The 18,339-nt window shown below is 33.2% G+C and overlaps 1 protein-coding gene across 1 annotated transcript in view; it reads left to right on the forward strand.

Annotated features, from left to right (window-relative positions):
* Positions 1-7,525: 7,525 nt before the first annotated feature.
* Positions 7,526-18,339, forward strand: part of LOC148284552 (thyrotropin-releasing hormone-degrading ectoenzyme-like) — a 90,676-nt gene continuing 79,862 nt past the window's right edge. The window contains exon 1 of the mRNA XM_088238367.1: positions 7,526-7,686. The gene's annotated coding sequence lies outside the window, so the exon portion shown is untranslated. The remainder of the gene's footprint in view (positions 7,687-18,339) is intronic.

The following is an 18,339-nucleotide window of genomic DNA, read 5'->3' on the forward strand; positions in this document are numbered from 1 at the left end:
TATATTTAATATAAGATAATATGTTACTTGAACTTTCCATAGTTAATTAGTCGATTTTTATTAATGCGAACAATGTTTAAAGTATGTAGGTAAATGATAAACATCCGAAATCAGGACAAAAGCGCAGATTTGCATTATTTTTCCATTATAAAAAGTCCTAAGTTATACCATATTAATATATTCTTATTTTTAGAGGTAGGGGGTCAAAACTATGCTTTAAGCTCCTGACGTCACTGTGACCTGTGAAGATCTATTGCGACGGGTCCCCGTGAATAATTCTCGCCCTCCAAGCCCAGGTCTATAGAGCCTGACTACTGTGTGGAAGGCGAGAGTTCTCAGTTTGCTAATTCTCCCCGTCCAAACCCGGATCCGTAAGTAACGGGCTATAAGGTAGGGGGCAAGTTCTTCAACATCCTCAGGTTTAACCAGTGGTCCCCCGAAGATAAGGCTTATTTTATGATGTAAAGCATCACAAACACATATAATGTGGATAGGTGTTTCCTCATCTGCACTGCAGAACCTATATCTAGAAGTTTCGGAAAGGTTCATTCTAGCGAGGTGTTTGTTCTATCTGCAGTGCCTTGTAACGGCTCTAGTAATAATCGTCACTTGATTTAAGCTGAGCTTTATTAGGTCGAAGGCAAACCTTTGCGAGTACCCTTTATCAGTTCCTTCACATGGTATTGACTAGGTACTTTTTGCCAAATCATCTCTCTCTGCTTCCTGACCCATGAGCTAAGCTCATTACTAGGAGCACATTTGGACAACCCACAGAAAGGCTTAGGTCCGATTGGGGCTGTTTTAGCTTTTAACCTTGCCAAAGCAGCTGCCTCGTTACCGTCAATGTTTGAGTGTCCAGGTACCTAAATTAATGTCACAGTGTTACACTTGTGGGGTTCATATTCTATGATCGATGACACACACATGCTAAATAATTTTACCTGAAATATAGTGTCACGACTCCAAGATGAAACTAAGCGTTTCCTATTGCATTCAATTAATTACATTCTGCAAAACACGAGATCAACGCCCTGCAGTACATTAACATTACATCTACTGTGGAAATATGAAGAACAAAGGAACGTGGCTTTTAAAGAGACCATAAGACGCAGTCAACGCCCTGTCAGTCCAGTTCAATCCAGTTCCAGCATGTGGTTCAAACGCAGTTACTTCAACAGCCTATCGCCGTAACGCTCGCCCGATATAATTCAATATCTACTCACTCACCGACCTAATTAAGGGCCCATAAGCATTTCAGAGTTAATTTATAATTGATCTCGACAGAGCTCAGTACTTTTAGAGCAAACTTACTGAATGAAAGAATAAAAGTCTTTTTTTTTTGTATAGTCAGCGTAAAATTTTTGGTATAGAGTACTGTTTGGAAGACAGTGGGATAGAGCTCTAGGCTCATGAAAAACCTTTTAGCGAGTCTAACTTCTTGTATCCCAGCACATGCTGTGGTGAGGGCTATCTATCCTTCCATCGCTTAGGGGGTCTTCCAGGTGGGCGCCGTCTGAAAGGCAATTCTTTGGCTGCTATGGACACCAGTCTATCGCTGCTCATTCTGTTAAAGTGGTCTCTCCAGAATCTACTCCAGTGCACTAAACATTCGATTTCACACGTTTCCCGTATATAGTGATTTCTGACTCGGTCGCGCAGTGTTTCCGTTAATCGATCTAAGGACCCTCATCTCTGATGTTCTTAGAAGGTTCTTCGTCTTCGTGGTGTCCGCTTGTGTTTTAACAGTATATTTTAAAATGGATCTTACTCATGTCTCATATATTCTAACTCTGCTATCAATTCAAATGTTTTTATTTTTCCATTTTATCTCGTACCTCGTTTCGCGAATCATTTTTTGAAATTTAATTTTTGAAATATTAAATTTATTCTTTTTTGTTTGTAGCTTTAATATTGGCGCTTATTGGAACATATTTTTTTTTATCAGATTACATATTCATATCAAATTGATATCAAATGTCGCTTAAGCTTACATGGCTCTTAGCGCAACGCCAATATTTAAAACTAGGGTACAGTCGTATTTTCAACGGTCATAGAAATAATGCCCTCATTTTCGTTATTAGCATGAATTTTGATTGCTTCGTTATGTATTTTAGAAGTTTCTTATTATATCGGAATGAAATAAACTAATGTTTCAGTGTGTTAAAATATTTGTAGACTAAGATAGTGTCTTTTACTCTCTTTCCCCTCTCACTTTCTCAGAAAAGATGAAAGGAGAGAGAAATCCATTTGGCAATAAGCCTGCCTATGTACAAATAGGTAAGTAGAAAAGGTTAAATAAATAGGCAAGACTAAGTATTCCCAAGGCTTATGACGCTCTGTATAACATTCGCCATTCTGCCTTTATTTAAATATCCATATTTCTTAAATTCTACTAATATTTCAGTCACATGAATTTCACCTGCATTAATAACATTTACCTCACAAAAATCAATAGTTAGAAGTAATATAAATAATAAAACATAGTGCAAAGTGGCCTCTTAATCCTGTAAATGCCTAGACTTCTATATTTCCATCCTTAAAGTGTTCTTTCTCTATCTCTGCTGTTATATGCTGATATTTTTTGCAATTCAACCTTTTCTTACATTTTCAGGAGTTTCACAAGACTCTAATAAAGGTCCCTCCGTTTTTATAAAAGACACACCTAGCGTGGTATCACATTCACGAGTATTGTTGTTCACCGATAACCTGAAATAGTTTTTTGGATAATTGCCACCTTTTCCAGTCTGATATAAATCATAACATTAGATTATGATGAAAATGGTCACCAAAATTTAAATATTTGTGTAAATTATAAAAGCGCTAATATATCTTATTAAAAAAAAAATGTGGAATTTAGAAACGACTTTTACGAAACGAATTTTAATGTATCTAAATGTTATATTTTGTGCGCTGCTGTACGGGAGAGTGTTCACTCAAGCAAACTGCCACAGTTAAATACCTGGGCGTTATGTTTGAAGCTATGTAAACTAAAATTTCATATCTCACATGCGCTGTCTATGATGAAAAATGTTGGGATTTGCTATCCGAACAGCTGAGTTGTTCTTGAATTATCGTGTTCTTAAGGCTTCATTATAACTCACGAGGCACTGAACCCGGCAATACTTTGATTTTTCTAGATTTGAGTATATACTCGTATATAGATTAAATAAACACGATCGATGGAATGGATGGAATTAAGTAAAAGTTTCAGTTAAGTGAACGTTAAACTTTACTTTTACGTAACCATATTAACATGTTCGGTGTTCTTAAATTAAACCACCAACCTATTTAAACACATTATCTGCCTTGAGCCCTCTAAAATTATGACACTTAACTCATGCTCAACGCGTATTAAGTCGTTTTTTAACCACCAGCCAAGTTTTGGCATAAGCCTGACATTTCCTTCGAAACCAAAATACCAAATTGTATCTTAAAAGTGTGTGAAAACGTAAAAAATATTATGTAACTTTTTATTTGTAAGTAGCTTCCTAGGTACTTGTTTATGATTGAATGCCATAACTTAAAATAATAAATACGAAAACTCAGAATTGTGTTTGTAAATGTCAAACTCTGCTCTTCTACCAACAGGGGTGCACTTTATGAAGGAATATTATCTTCAAAAATATATTAAAAATCAGTTAATATTTTTTTAGCATTACTAAAATTCCAGCAAAAAGAAATAAATACGTAGAAATTATAAGGAGTTTTAGGAAATAATCTGATTGGACTCCATTAAAAACGAATGTTTGTAAACATTAAAATACAAAGTTTTTTTACATACGAAAAACTAACGTCCTCCCAAATTTTTAGTATTTGCATTCTCGTCGAATGCAGCCCTGGTAAAGATTGGTAAAACTTTACGCTCCCAATTTTTTTCTACTGAACAGATTGAAAATTTTAAGAGCTATACATATACCGATGGCAAAGCTCATAATTTCCCCAAAAACCGTACGTAAATCGGTCCAGTAGTCATTTAGTCTATCGAGACAAACATACAAATATTCCCTTTAATATATATAAGGTTGGTGCGAAGCAGATTTGAGTGTGGATCTCTGATCTGGGCGCCGCACGACCCACGAGTTGATGTCTTCTGTTATGCTAATAAATTTAGAAGAAATTTAGATTTACTTATGGAAGTACGGATACTATCAGTGTTTGCACCCAGCATACTTCATACTGAGGATGGTTGGATACAGAGTTTGGAGAAAATAAGAAGTAATATCTGTATTCGCTTATGTACTTTTCCGCTTGATACCTGGTAGTGTGATCAAATCAATTTGTGATCATGTGTCAGTTCAATCACGTTATTCTAGTTTGCCAGTATGACAGTGAAGGAATACAGTGTTAGTTCTAAATTGGGAAGTTTGGTGTAATGGAGAGTATTTTGGTATTTATTATGTTTCTAATGACTACCTTAGACATTGGTGACTTAAGTTATTTTATCTTCGTTTTTGCTGAACCAGCCTACCACTGGTAACGCCAGTAGGAAGATTAAGTCTTCCGAATCTCTTCGAATATCGACATCTTTTAGGTTACTAAAAGAAAATTCAGAGACGACAGCTTCCTTTTCCTGTAATTAATGTTTATTTTTTTATTTTACCGTTTTATACATAGAAATTGGGGATCGTTTTTTTATAACTTTTTATAATTATATTCACCCCGCATGGCAATTTGTTTTTTTTTTTTTAAATTTATTAGTTAGCCAGTATTGAAACGCATCGATTACTTTTTTAAAAAAAAACTCATTAAAACAATCTTAAACCGGCTTCAAAAAGTCTTACACGATTAAATATCGTGTTTAAAAATACTACATTTTGTCGTGTTTATTAATCCTTAATTTCAAGCATTTATGTTCAAGCTAATAAAATATAAAAGAAAATGATATATACTCACAATAAGTTTAACTTGAGGTTTAGTTGTAAGGTGTATTTTTTTAAAACAATGATTGTTCACCCGATCTGACGCGAATCACAAAAAAACCCAATTCTGAAAAATTGCTTTTTTGTGTTTTAAAAAAATTATATGTTGATGTTATCGAGTGCAGGACGGTCAATACTATCTTCTACTCAAAACAGCCAGGCCGCTTTTATACAAAGAAAGTATAATAATCACCTTCTGAAAAAATCATAATAATGAATGCCAGCCTGATTCATTCAGAGTTTATATGAGGTTTTATTCAATATAATATCTGTCTGTTTTTTTGTAAAATGCAGATTGTAGGTTGTGTAGTCAGCTAACTTTAAAAAAAACACAAAAATTCCTTTAATATATAAATAAATTATTTTTAAAGTAATAAAAAAATAATTGAGTGATTCTTTATAATTACGTTCCCCAATACAAACATAATATAAAATCAACAATATTTTGAGTTTGTCCAAATTTTTGTAGACAAGGACTGGGTTAAACTCCCTGGGGAGCTGTTAACATTAACATATTACAACAGAGATGAAGAACATTTTAGAGGAGGCAATATGGAAGTCTAGGCATCTACAGGGCTTATGACCAGGTCATTGGCTGGTTTAAGTGGTCACTTTACTCACTGTGTAACATTCACCATTCTGCCCATATTTGAACATCTACATTCCTTCAATTCTTTCATCTGTTGATGTTTGTGAGGTCAAAGAGCTGAAACCTTTATTTATGCGGGTGAGATTCATCTAATTGCCTAGTGTGTAGGTGAAATAATTCAAATGCATGCATACCAAATGCACGTGGTAAAACGTTCCAGACACGCGCGTTCGAAATTGGAGCGCCATGACGAGCCAATGTCGATAAGCCCTGTAAATGCCTAGGCTAGCATGTTCCCTGAGATTCCGCCGTCTCTGGTGAGATGCCAGTGGGAATGTTATTTATTGGATGGCATGATCAGTGCGTACGTCCTGGATCCCGAGCAAGCACAGGGAGTCTTCCCTGTTTATTATTTTATTCCCCTACATTGATTCGTCGATGCAGAATACAGGCTGAGTTTACCGTGGAATGTAATGCTATTTTAATTATTTATATAGCATGCGAATAAAAATAGCATAACATATCATACGCTATTGCATGATGACAATTTTTTTTTGGATAGTTTTTTGGATTTTTAAAGTTTCATTCTCATTTTTTGTCTCATAAATAATTTTATTTTGGTAATCCGGGGTTTTTTTTTATTTATTTATTTGTAGTTTTTTGTATATTTTGTAAGACATGTAAATTGAATTAATGTTTCATAAAAGATTTATTTTAAATCCACTCTACAATCTGATAACTACAAAAACTGTTAACCACAGAGTACTGAATGTTTTTTGTTTGAAAATTGTGTTAATAGAACACCTTAGACCTGTAAAATAAGTGTTGATCATGTTCAGTAAAATATTAACCGTTTTCGAGATATTACATTTTTGCTCTTTTTTCGGGTGTTTTAAAATTACGGTGGTTTAAAAAAAAAATTGTGTTAAAATATTTTTTTTTTCTTTATCTATTACATAAAGTATCAAATAGCTGATCACACAGACAAAAATGAGATCTATCGCATTGTCGTAAATTAAGTAATACACCAGAATCTTTAAATAATTCCTATTAAAATAAACATCTCTGGCATGTATGTTAAGGAACACTTTTTCTTTATAATAAAAATAATTCATTAAAAAACACGATATTGTTATAGGTCTTATTACTTTTTGTGTGATAAAGTATTAAATACCTATATTTTATTGTTGTAGATTAATAAAAATATTAAAAAGTCATTATTTAGTCACAAAAACATAAATTTAGGTAATTTAAGCGAAATAAAAGAAAGAAAAAAAATCTCCGAAATTTTTATTTATACTTTTACAATGTTTGTATTCTTTTTTTATACAGAATAATGTTCCCTCACTGGGGTGTCCCGTGCCGAGGGAAACATTTAACAATAAGTAAAACATGCCTTAAATTAGTTATTTAACAAAGTTAACACAATAATAAAATAAAAACGTAACTAATCTAATTAACACTTATTATCATTAACAAAATACGCAATACAAACTAAAATAATCATAAAAAACATTACCAATTTATATAGACCTAATGGTCAACATTTAACTAAACATGACCTTTATTTTACAGGTCTAAAGATATTTTAGATAATATCTACTTAATGCTAACTTCTAGTGTTGCTAGCTGATATATTATATATTATTCGAAAATACTATAAGTTTATCAAGTACATTGTATTAAAATTGCCTTTAACAACGTGAATAAAACATATTTTAAAATTTCATGAGAAGAAATACATGGGTTTCACATGTACTGATTGACCCTTTATTTCATTCTTCAGTTTACACATTCAAAGCTTATCCCAAAATATCGTATAAAAATACTGTGGGTATGTTAAATAATAAAATCGGTAAGAAACTTCAAATGGCTCTTGTACCTATTTACCCAAATCCCACAGAATTTTATATTAGTTTTTGGAAATGCTAATCATATTTCATTACGAGTACACAATGCGAATGCTAATAATTATCCATTAGTAACCGAGGTTCGAGTTTCGAGTCCGTTCGCGTTCGTCATTCTTATTTCTTATTTCACATTCATTACACCGCCGCGTGTGACGGAGCCCAGTCGTGCCGCGCGCGTCTCGTGTGACCTACCGCGCGTACTGCGTTACCGTATCGCCAGTTCCGTATAGTGTTTTGGGTGTTAGTGAAGTTCATTTGCATTACAATTGTAAGTCAACCTTTTATTATTGCTCATATATTTAGCTTCTTCACCTGTTTTTCTGTCTGAAACAGTTCAGTTCAAGCCATATTCGCATTTCAAAGGTAATGAATTGATGTGAAATCCCTTTTATATGTGCTCATTTTCTCGTGATTTTCTTTAGTCGCGTAGAGCCTCGCGACTTTTTCTCCTTGGTGACAATCTTTCGCCCACTGTTTGTTTGAATAAGTTAGTTTTACGGCAGTTTTAATGTCTCGCCGACCATTAGAAATAGGCGTGATGTTCTGTTTGAATGCATTGTTAAACGTAAATATAACTTTGGCGGCGAGAGACTTGCGAATTGCGACCGACTCGACCTATGTACTGAATTTAAAATTCCGCTTTATTGTGATATATTATGTACCTATGTGTATATTAAACAAACGTTTATTTTCTTAATTAATGAACTATTCCTATATGTCTAGGTCATTAGTTTAATTATTTTTTATGTCATTTATGTTGCGTTTGCGTTTGGTTTTAATTACTTTTATTATCATGCGAGACTCCGATGTGAGAAATGTTTGATATAAAAAAAAAAATCTTGCCTTCTCTGAATTTTAAAACGTTTTTTGAACTTATATATCATTTTTATTAGATGATTCATGTGAATTCCACATGTGATTTTAAAATATGTTTATTTCTTACATCGGAGACTTAGTTTATTTGATTTATTTTTGCTACATATGATTTGCCTGTGACACATTTTTATTCAAACATAAATAAAAATAAAATGATAGACTTTTACAGTTTTATACGAAAATATATCGTAGTTTATTTAAAGTTAATTTCATCTTAATGTAAACGATTTTCAAACAGTTTAATGATTGCAAAAAACGTGTTTGAATAAAATCATTGAATTATCATATGAACTTTGAATCAAATATAAACTGATTTATTTAAATTAAAATTGCTAGTTTCCTTTAGCAGAGAATTTGATTGTATAGTATGATAATGTGCCTATAAACCTTTTCCTATTTATATGCATACGTTTCTTTCAAAAATGTTTTTTTTTCACCTTGCAATACATACTTATATTGAAATCAAATTAAACTGCGAAAAATGGCCGAGAAAACAATTTTGAGAAGAGAATATGAAAGTCTGGGTATTTATAGATCTTATGACCTATACATTCATTGGCTGGTTTAAGTGACTGCTTTTCACGCTGTGTAACATTTTCCACTCAACCCATTTTTACATTTCCTTAACTCCTCCATGTGTTGAAATTTGTTAATTAAACTCGTTTTAAAGTAAATGTTACACAGTGTTTGAAGTCGCCACATAAACCAGCCAATGACAGGTCATAAGGCCCATGAATGCTTTCAATTCCAAGTAACATCCCCTTCTCAATGATGTTTTCCCTGTTGCAATAAATTTCAACGTTGAAAACTCTCTAGGGGGTGAAATCCTGCCTCGCCTTAAACATTTGGACATTACTTTTATAACGTAAATTATGAAATGTCATTTCTAAAAATTAACCTTTGTGTATACTTTACTATTCCGGCTTCTCTGAAGTAAGAATCCTAAAAAGGATAATCGGGCGGAGAAACTCCACCTCTCGGTGTAATGGTTAGCGTGTTCGCCGGCCATACTTGCGGAGAGTCAGCATGAAATATCTGTACCTTGTGGTGTTAAAACATTGCAGTATTTCACTGACTTTGCACTGGTTCCCGAAGCGTGAGACTGATCCCTTACCTTCCCGTAAAACACACGATCGAGATACACTGCATGTAATATACCACTGTAATTTTTTTTATTTTTTTTATTTTTTTATTTATTCCAGTAAAATGGCTATAAAGTGCAGAGCCAATTCTACCATATGAACATATAAACATGAACATAAATATAAATATAAATATAAACAAAAATATAACAATAAACATAAATATAACAATAAACATAATATAAGAATAAACATAAATATAAACATAAAATAAGAAATAATAAGAAAAAGTAATGCCCTATGCACCATCTGGTTCGGATTAGGGTTTGATAATTATTTATATGTAAGATTTTAACATAAATAAAGAGAACAACGTCATGTCCTCGGTGCTCAGCTCACACAACAACAAAAAAATACGAAGAATTAGTCAATCATGTATTCTCCTTCATTGTTTTACAACAAACAATTCGTAGCATCTTCACCGTTAACTGCACAGATATCGCGAGCAGCTTTGGCAACTTTATTCCCTCGATTGAACGCGAACAGAAGGAGGTGTCGAAAATGCTCGCTTTCGTCTACTTGGCATTCCATTTTTAAGAGTTGTAATCAAATAAAATAATATATGCAACGTAAAAGCAAACACAATATCTTGTAGAGTAGAAATTTAGCCCTAACCATTTTGTTTTACTTTTGGTGCTTATTTTTCGATTTGTTAAAAAACGGACACAAATCATATTAACACCAAATACATATCGTCGCTTTAATTTGAATACAACGTATGTCACCAAATTATAACTTTACAGCACAGTCAATAAGGTCAATAAAAACTTCATTCAAACAAAAAATCAGTAATTTGGTACGAAACTTTGGTGTCTTTTTTGGGAAATATGTGGTTTTTAAAGTAGATACACATAATTTTAAAGAGCTTTATCCTTACACTGCTTACCAAGAAGTAAACATCTTTTTTGAGCTACGCGTTATTTTAAAAAGTTGTTAATTTTCATTTATACTACTTAATTTTTATTATTTATCATCTATAGTGTTATCGGCCTCGTGGTGTAATGGTCAGCACGTTTGCCTACCATGCAAGAGGTCTCGGGTTCGATTCCCGACATAGTTGACATGAAATGTTTATTTAAAAGGGTATTTTTACACTTTCATAGTCCCTGGACTGGTACCTGAAGCGTGAGACTGATGATATTACCTTCATGTTACAAAAAATATCAAGATACGCTGCAATTGGTGTACCAATGCAAAGCCTTAAATGATGATGTATTGATTAATGTTATTTATCATTGTCTCTTTTCTGTCAATAATTTCTTCGTTCAAATGAGAGAGAGATGCTATTTTGTACTTTGAAAAATATTCAGTCATATGCTGAAAACAGTTTACTTACGTTGTATTAAAATTATTATTATTAACTATTGTAGTTTACAGGTACAAATGGATGTTTATTGTTTGGCATGCAAGAGAGATGTCAAAAAACAGTTCATTGTAATTAATTATTGATTATACCTAAATAAACACCGCACCGGCTTAATCGACAAATATTCGTCATTTTGACAAGCCCGATACGTGTCATTGAATTTACTGAAACAGCATTCCAATGTAAAATGCATCTATCTCTTTATCTGAAAACGATTTGAAACTAAAATAATCGTGGCATCAATCACCCGATGATTTCAAGAAAACTAATTTATTTCTCCTAACTTACAATTAATTCACTTAAAAAGCCCGATGAAAAGAAACATGTTTCGTTTTTAGTAACATGATATTTAGCTATCATAAAGATAATTAGATCCAATATTTTTTCCATTCATAGAAATACATCTCCGTAAGATTAATGATTCGTTGTATTTTTCATTACCATTTCTGTAAAATAAGCAACTTTGAAAACTACATATTTCCATGGTTCCCTGAATGATTGAAAGTCCAAAATGTGCCATTTATTATTACGTAAAAGGAAAGACTAGAATCGACTAAAATGTTATCTTGCTGTTACATCATTTTCATATTTATAATTATTATCATAGCTGTGAAGAAAATGTAAACCTGTAAGAACTGTTGTAATTTTTATACTTGAGCGTATGTAATACCTAAGTATAGAATATTAATATAAACGTTCTTCTCATACTTCCTTGCTATAGACCTATGTGGTCTGTTCTCCAGATAACTCATCCTCCTGGTGAACAGAGGTGAATTCCCAGCTTCAGAATTCCATCTTGTGAGGCTGATAATGCAGTCCAACGTAAGGGTCCTGTCTTCGCTGTCTACTGTCTACTCCATCTTACGATGTCTTTAGCCTCGCATATCTATCTTATTCTGGTGTTCCTTATGCGGTCTCTCAGTGGCTTCATCTCGGAAGTCCTCAACACTTGTTAAGTCCTGACTATTTCATTGCTTCCACACCATAATATGTCATTATTAGACTTACCCACGCTTTGCAAATTCTCATGTTAATCTGAATAGCTATATCTTTATTTTTCCATATTATGGCTTTTAGAGCACCGGAGATGGCAGCTACCTTGTTGACATGAGCTTATATTTCCTCACACAGATCAGCTCCTCTAAATCTTTAAATATCTGAAGGTGCTGACCTGAATTATGGATTTGTGCTTCTCAGTCAGATTACATATTGTTGGAGGTTTTTGTTTTTTTCAACATAAATTGCTTTTTTATATTTTTTATAGAAAAATAAATGATTTTTATTATTCAATGAAATATAATATTTTTTTGTATGCTGTACATTTTTGTATACTGGTACAACAATTTTTGGTACCAGTATACAAAAATATAAATGAAAAAAATATAATACCCACAGCGACAACTAACCACCCACAATCCGTATAAAAAATTAAAATAGCGTATTGCTAATATGTATAATAAAGGAACTTTAAGCTTTTATTTCTAAGGAATGCGGTGCCATTATCTAGCGGCCGTAGTATGCCGTGATGCGGTGATCGTAATAAGGTGCCCGTCTCAACTCATAAAGCCCGATGGTTGAAAAAATAACCCAGGTGGCAAAGGTGTTAAAATTACCCAGTTTAAAAAAATCGCTTTTTTGGCCTGTTTCTTGGTTTTTTTTTTAAATATATTTTTTTATTTAAATTTACCTAAAAGCAATGAGACGAATGAGATGGCATGCACAAGTTTTTTTGTAAGATTTCCATCGTTTTTTTCTAATTCTAATTTTAAAGGTGCCCAGAGATGTAAACCTAAAGAAAGCAGTGTCGTTTTCTGGCGACCGTGACAACTCATCTGTCAAAAATTTACGCTTTATATTAATTACCTAGAAATAATATCATTATAAGAAATGTTTTGAAATAGAAAAACAATATTATAGTAGACGATAAACTTTTCTTCCTGCAAATAAACATTTTTTAATATATGATTTCATTATTATTTACATTATACTACATATATTGGATATCTCAAGTGTTTTTCCCCTATTTATTTACTTTTTTTTAACAGGGTATTTTTTATAGTCTTTGCTCTTCTTAAAGCTTCATAATTTTTTACAACATCAATCAACAATTTGTCATTTTCACTAGTCCGCATCACGTTCGCACTCATTTTGACAGCTTTGACAGGCAAACATATTTACCGCTGCACGAGGAAATCTAGGAAACCACCGCCGTTGGTTTGTACAGACGATGTTTTAATGACGTCATCCATCGCCACATGACGGCCGCTAGACGACAGCACCGTTCTCTTAGGAAATCATTGTATCAGTCCTTAGATTTTAAATAGGCCTCTTTCAAAAAGTATACCGGAGTTATTAATAAAATATTCAAATTATAAGCGGGAAATAAAAAAAGGTTACAAAAGATTATAGATACCTAATAAGTATAAGTTGTAACAATAATTTGTAAAATGATGTTAGAAAATATTAACATATAACCCCTCTTACCGAGTAAATATATTCCGGCTTCGAGCCGTATCCGTCTCTTTGTCAGGAAACTAATTGCACTAATGTGCTAATCCCAATATAAACCTTTACCATGGTAGTTGCACAAAAACAGAAAATAAACGTGCTGATAGTACACATACTATTAGAAGCTAACACCAACGTGCACGTGCAAACTATGCAACAAATAATAATAACGTTTATTTCCTTTTAGAAGAATGTCTACAATATACTGCTTTTTTTTAAACATGTCTACCAACTTAATTATATTATTTTAATGTAATAGATAATATTTACTTTGGAATACATTCTCTCTGCTTAACTACGTATACACTATATTTAGATAATAAAAAACTTAATATGCAGGAATATATCAATGATTTACCAAACAAGACTAATTATGAATAATTAATAATATTAAACTTTCTTACTTATGTGTTTAAGACATTTTTAACAATACTCGGTTCGCAACTTCTGCAGTAATAATTTTACAATGTTGTACCTAAGTGTTAAATAATGAAAATATAAAAATAGATTTTTCTTTTCACCACAACACGCCAGGAAGCCCAATGAGGAAGTTCAGTGTTGCTTTGTAATTTTGAAATCACTCCGCCAGTGACGTAACAAGTCCTTGTCGGTAAGTTCTGCTGATTGGTGAGTTGGCTTGCCGGGAACCAGAAATCTATCACAACACGCGATCATTGGTTGATTTAGAAGAACCTGTGACGTCATTTAAAGTAGTTCAGTTTTATTAAAATCATTTTTTTTTTCAAACATTTAAAAATAACAGCCCACAATTATACAGAGTGTTTTTTAAACCGTGTCACATACGAAACCACGATGATCAGTATGAGCAAGAAGACATATTGGCACATTAAAATAAATTTTTCGAACGAATAAAGTTAAAAAAAATAAAATACTTAAAAAAAACAAATGGTTGCTAACTTCTGCAGGTGTGAAACGGGAGGGGAAGTCTGACACACCGTTAACCGTGCGGCTGCGCCCCCTCGCTTCTCCCCTGCAGAAGTTAGCAACCATTTGTTCTTTTTAATATTTTATTTTTACAAGTTTTCTTCGTTCTAAATATTTTTTAAAATATGCCAATATGTCTTCTTGCCCATACTAATCATCGTGGTTTCGGATGTGACAGGGTTTAAAGAACACCCTGTATGTTCTTATTCTTACCGCGTCTAAGAAAACATTTTTTGTATCCGAGCACTGAACTTACTCATTGCAGTGGTGAATTACAGCAAAAAACATCCAGCTTGAGAAAAATAACATTTAATTCTTGTGCTCTCCATACCATTTTAGCTTTGTTCAAATTTAAATGAATGTAAAAAAGAAAGCGGGTATTTAAAAAACCTAAAGCTTTGAAAAATATCGTTTATAAAAAAATATTTTCATTGAATAAACAGTAATTATCATTCCTTTATTTGCATCTAGTGGTACATAGGTTAATGCTTTAATACACCAATCACAGCATATCTAGATCATTTGTTGTATGCTCTACATTCTAGTGCGCTGTAATAGCATGATTTAAAAAAAGTTTTTTAATTTAAAAAAAATCTTCATTACAAAATATCGCTTCTCGATTATTAAAAATATAAGGGCTTACTTTAGTAGGTACAACAATTTACATCACACCATTATACGTTATATAATGTACCTACCCATAATAATTTGCATATTTTTATCGTGAAGTAATTACGGGATGCTGCTATTGTTGAGTAATTTATGGTGCGTTTCTATTCAAATGGTGTAAGGAAGTACGTTTGATGGAAGAATTTTATGGTTTTCTATTGAAACACCGTGAAGTTATCTAGATGATTGTATTTTTAAATTTATTACCTGTTTTATGGTTAGATTTTATTTTACTATGATTTACATAAAGGTATTAGGCACGCACATTCGAAGTACTCTGCTTAGTTTTTTTAAAATGTATTCATCCATGTCGAACTAGTTGTTTTAAAACGTTGAACATTACAATTTTTCGAATTATTTTCTTACAACAATTTAATATTTTAAAATTGTTTACAAAATTACAAGTTCACACGATATTGAAATATATTTTTTGGAGCTCCGTCGAGTAGTGTTTAAGACGCTTGACTCACGCACGGATCACGCACGAAGGGTTCCGGGTTCGACTCTCGGTGAGAACACAAAAATTAAAAGTGATTCTGATGTCTGAGGAGGAACTCGGCTTTGAGGATCAGCGCTGGCAACTGGCCCATGATTCTTCTTCGCAGTCTTAATCCTAGGGATTGGATTTTCCTCCGCTGCGCTCTATTATCCCTAGATGCGCAGTTCAAGGCCGCGCACACTTGTTATAAATATTCCCGTCGGGGGCGCCCTCTGTGATTTGTCCCCTCAGCTATTCCCTCTATTATGTCATGCGGGAAACCCTCAGGTCGCGTAATGTGGCCGATCCATTGGGCTCGCCTCTCTGAGATGGTTTTGATTAGGTGCCTCCCTTCTTCGAGTCTACCGAAAACCTCGTCATTAGTGATGCGGTCTCTCCTGATATTCTTCTGTAACACCGCATCTCAAAGGCCTCTAGTCTTTTTTAATCACTTTGGGTAAGGCACTATGTCTCAGCCGTACATCAATATGTCCCATACATATGTCTCGGCAAGTTGCTTGCGGAGCTCGAGGTTTTTTATTTATTTATTCAACTTTTCACACATAATGTTCATTGTACATTGGCGGGCTTATTGCCAAATGGCAATTTCTTACAACCAACCAATAAAATAAAAAATATTTTATATTTCAATAGAAAATCTTAAGATATACAAAAATAGACATAATTTATTTGTATTTAAATTACCTCAAACCAATACTATTACTCAATGGGCAAAATTAAAAAAAGAGGAAAAGGGGGAGAGGTTAAGGAAGAGAAAGGAGATGTTTCTTCAAAGGTGATTTAAGCAGAGATACTGTAGTAACATCTCTGATAGTGAATAGGAGATGATGCATGAATATTATATGAGTTGGAGAAAAAAAGAGAAATTGTGGATAGATATTAAAAACGGTGATTTGAGAATTAGAACCAAGAGGTAAACCATGAACTGATTAGCCTTGAAACTTTTCACGGAGGTTTACAGGAGCGTTAGGACTATGAAGTATAGTAAACAGAAGTGAGAGGGAGTGATAGGCTCTCCGCTGTCTAATTTTGAGCTATTTCAGTTGCCTACGATAATCAGAAATGTGGTCATATTTCCTAAGGTCTATGTCGTGTAACTAAAACAATATTTGATAATACGCAAGTCTCGCTTGATGTATGCGCCAGTCGACTTCTAGTTTTGTTCTGCCAGTCCAGGTTATCTGCTTCCAAGGTACACAAACTCTTTCGCGTTTTTCAGCACTGCTCCTAAACTCCTAATATTGCTACACATATTTGTTGCTTATTACGAGCCACAGTCATCACTTTAGTGTTGCTCCTGTTTATTTCACGCCATATACATTTATTACTTATTGATTGTAATAAGTAAATATAACATGAAACAATGTATAACTTATTGATCACATTAGACTGTTATAGAGTAAAGTATCAATACATTACAACAGAGGCAAATAACATTTTAGTATACTAAAAGTAGAAGGTAATGGCAGTAGTAAGAACGCTACACAAAACCCTGGCGTCACTGCAACCTGTAAAGATCTATTGTGACGGGTCCTCGTGATTATTTCTCGCCCTCAAGTCCTGGTGTTTAAAGATCCTGTCTAATGAGTGGCTTACTTAGGGATTTCAGTAATTAAATAATAAACTCGCCGCTCCTTGATTTCGGTAAATGTACGTGACTAAAATTTCCTGTATATTTGAATAAACACCCGGTTTGAAAGGATTAATTCTATTTGTAACGTTTTCCTTGGCCATGGTTTTAAAATTTTATTAAAAAAAATAATTTGTGTTTTCATGGACAATAATAACCAAATTTATAAATTCCTTCATTTGAGTGGTAAGTTTATTTTCAGTAGGCGAAACAAATTACTCAAGGGCGTTGCTTGGCTCCAGCTTTCGAAGGGGTTGATGTTGAATGTATATATCAATACGTATTATGCGTCTGGAAATTTCACGAACGAACCACCCGGTATCAATTTTTGCTAGAGGGGCGTTGCTAAGTGTATAATTTCGGAGTGTATACGCATATAGGAAGAGCGTCTGATAGTTTCAAGGCCAAGGTTACCGAAAAACTACTATTAATTTTAATCATCATCATCAAACCACCCTTCTCGCAAGCCATGGTGCATAGGGCACTTATTTTTTTAATCAAAAGCAGCGTATCTCGAAAGTAAGGTGATCAGTCTTACGCTTACTCAAGTGTCAGTCCCGGGACAATGAAAAACTTATTTCATGTCAACTCTCAGGAATTAAGCCCGGGATCTCAAGCATGATAAGCAAACGTGTAAAAAGGTCAATGCTTGCCCACACCGCTCACCGCATCTGACGAGCTGAGGACATAAGTATCATTATCGGCGCCCGCATAAAACGGAAATAAGGAAAGATTTTTTTTTTTTAATATTTCATAATAGAATATTAAACTCAGACAATTTTTTTATTCATCATATTGAAAAAAACTGTAGTAAACATGAACACAATACGAGAATATCAGAAAAATATCACATCCAACATTTTAAAACGAGAAAAGGACAATCGAGACTAATAAACCATGGACTGAAATTATACAATAAACTACCAGACAAAACTAAACAATAGACTCAGACAACCTTTACAAAAGATGTTAAAAATATTATTATTTACAGTATATTGTGAATTTTAAAAGTAAAAATATTTTGTCAAATGTATGTAACCCGTAAGGGTTTATCAATGAAAATTTAAACAAAAAAATAATAACACTTAATAAATAAATAAAAAATATATTTGTTTATATTATCAGCGAAAAGAGGAAAATGAATTTTTACCAGCGGGGATTGAATCGATTCAACAATATCAATTCGCAGAAAGAATTTTAAATACATTTTTTTGTTTTAGAATCCACCAGATCTTTATATCCGACAGGATTGCGATCAGCGAGCATATTGACAGACGTTTGTCATG

Source organism: Micrasema longulum, unplaced genomic scaffold (genome assembly GCF_059751315.1).
Source record: "Micrasema longulum isolate JH-2025_06_02 unplaced genomic scaffold, ASM5975131v1 h1tg000110l, whole genome shotgun sequence".
In the NCBI taxonomy this organism is placed as follows: Eukaryota; Metazoa; Arthropoda; class Insecta; order Trichoptera; family Brachycentridae; genus Micrasema; species Micrasema longulum.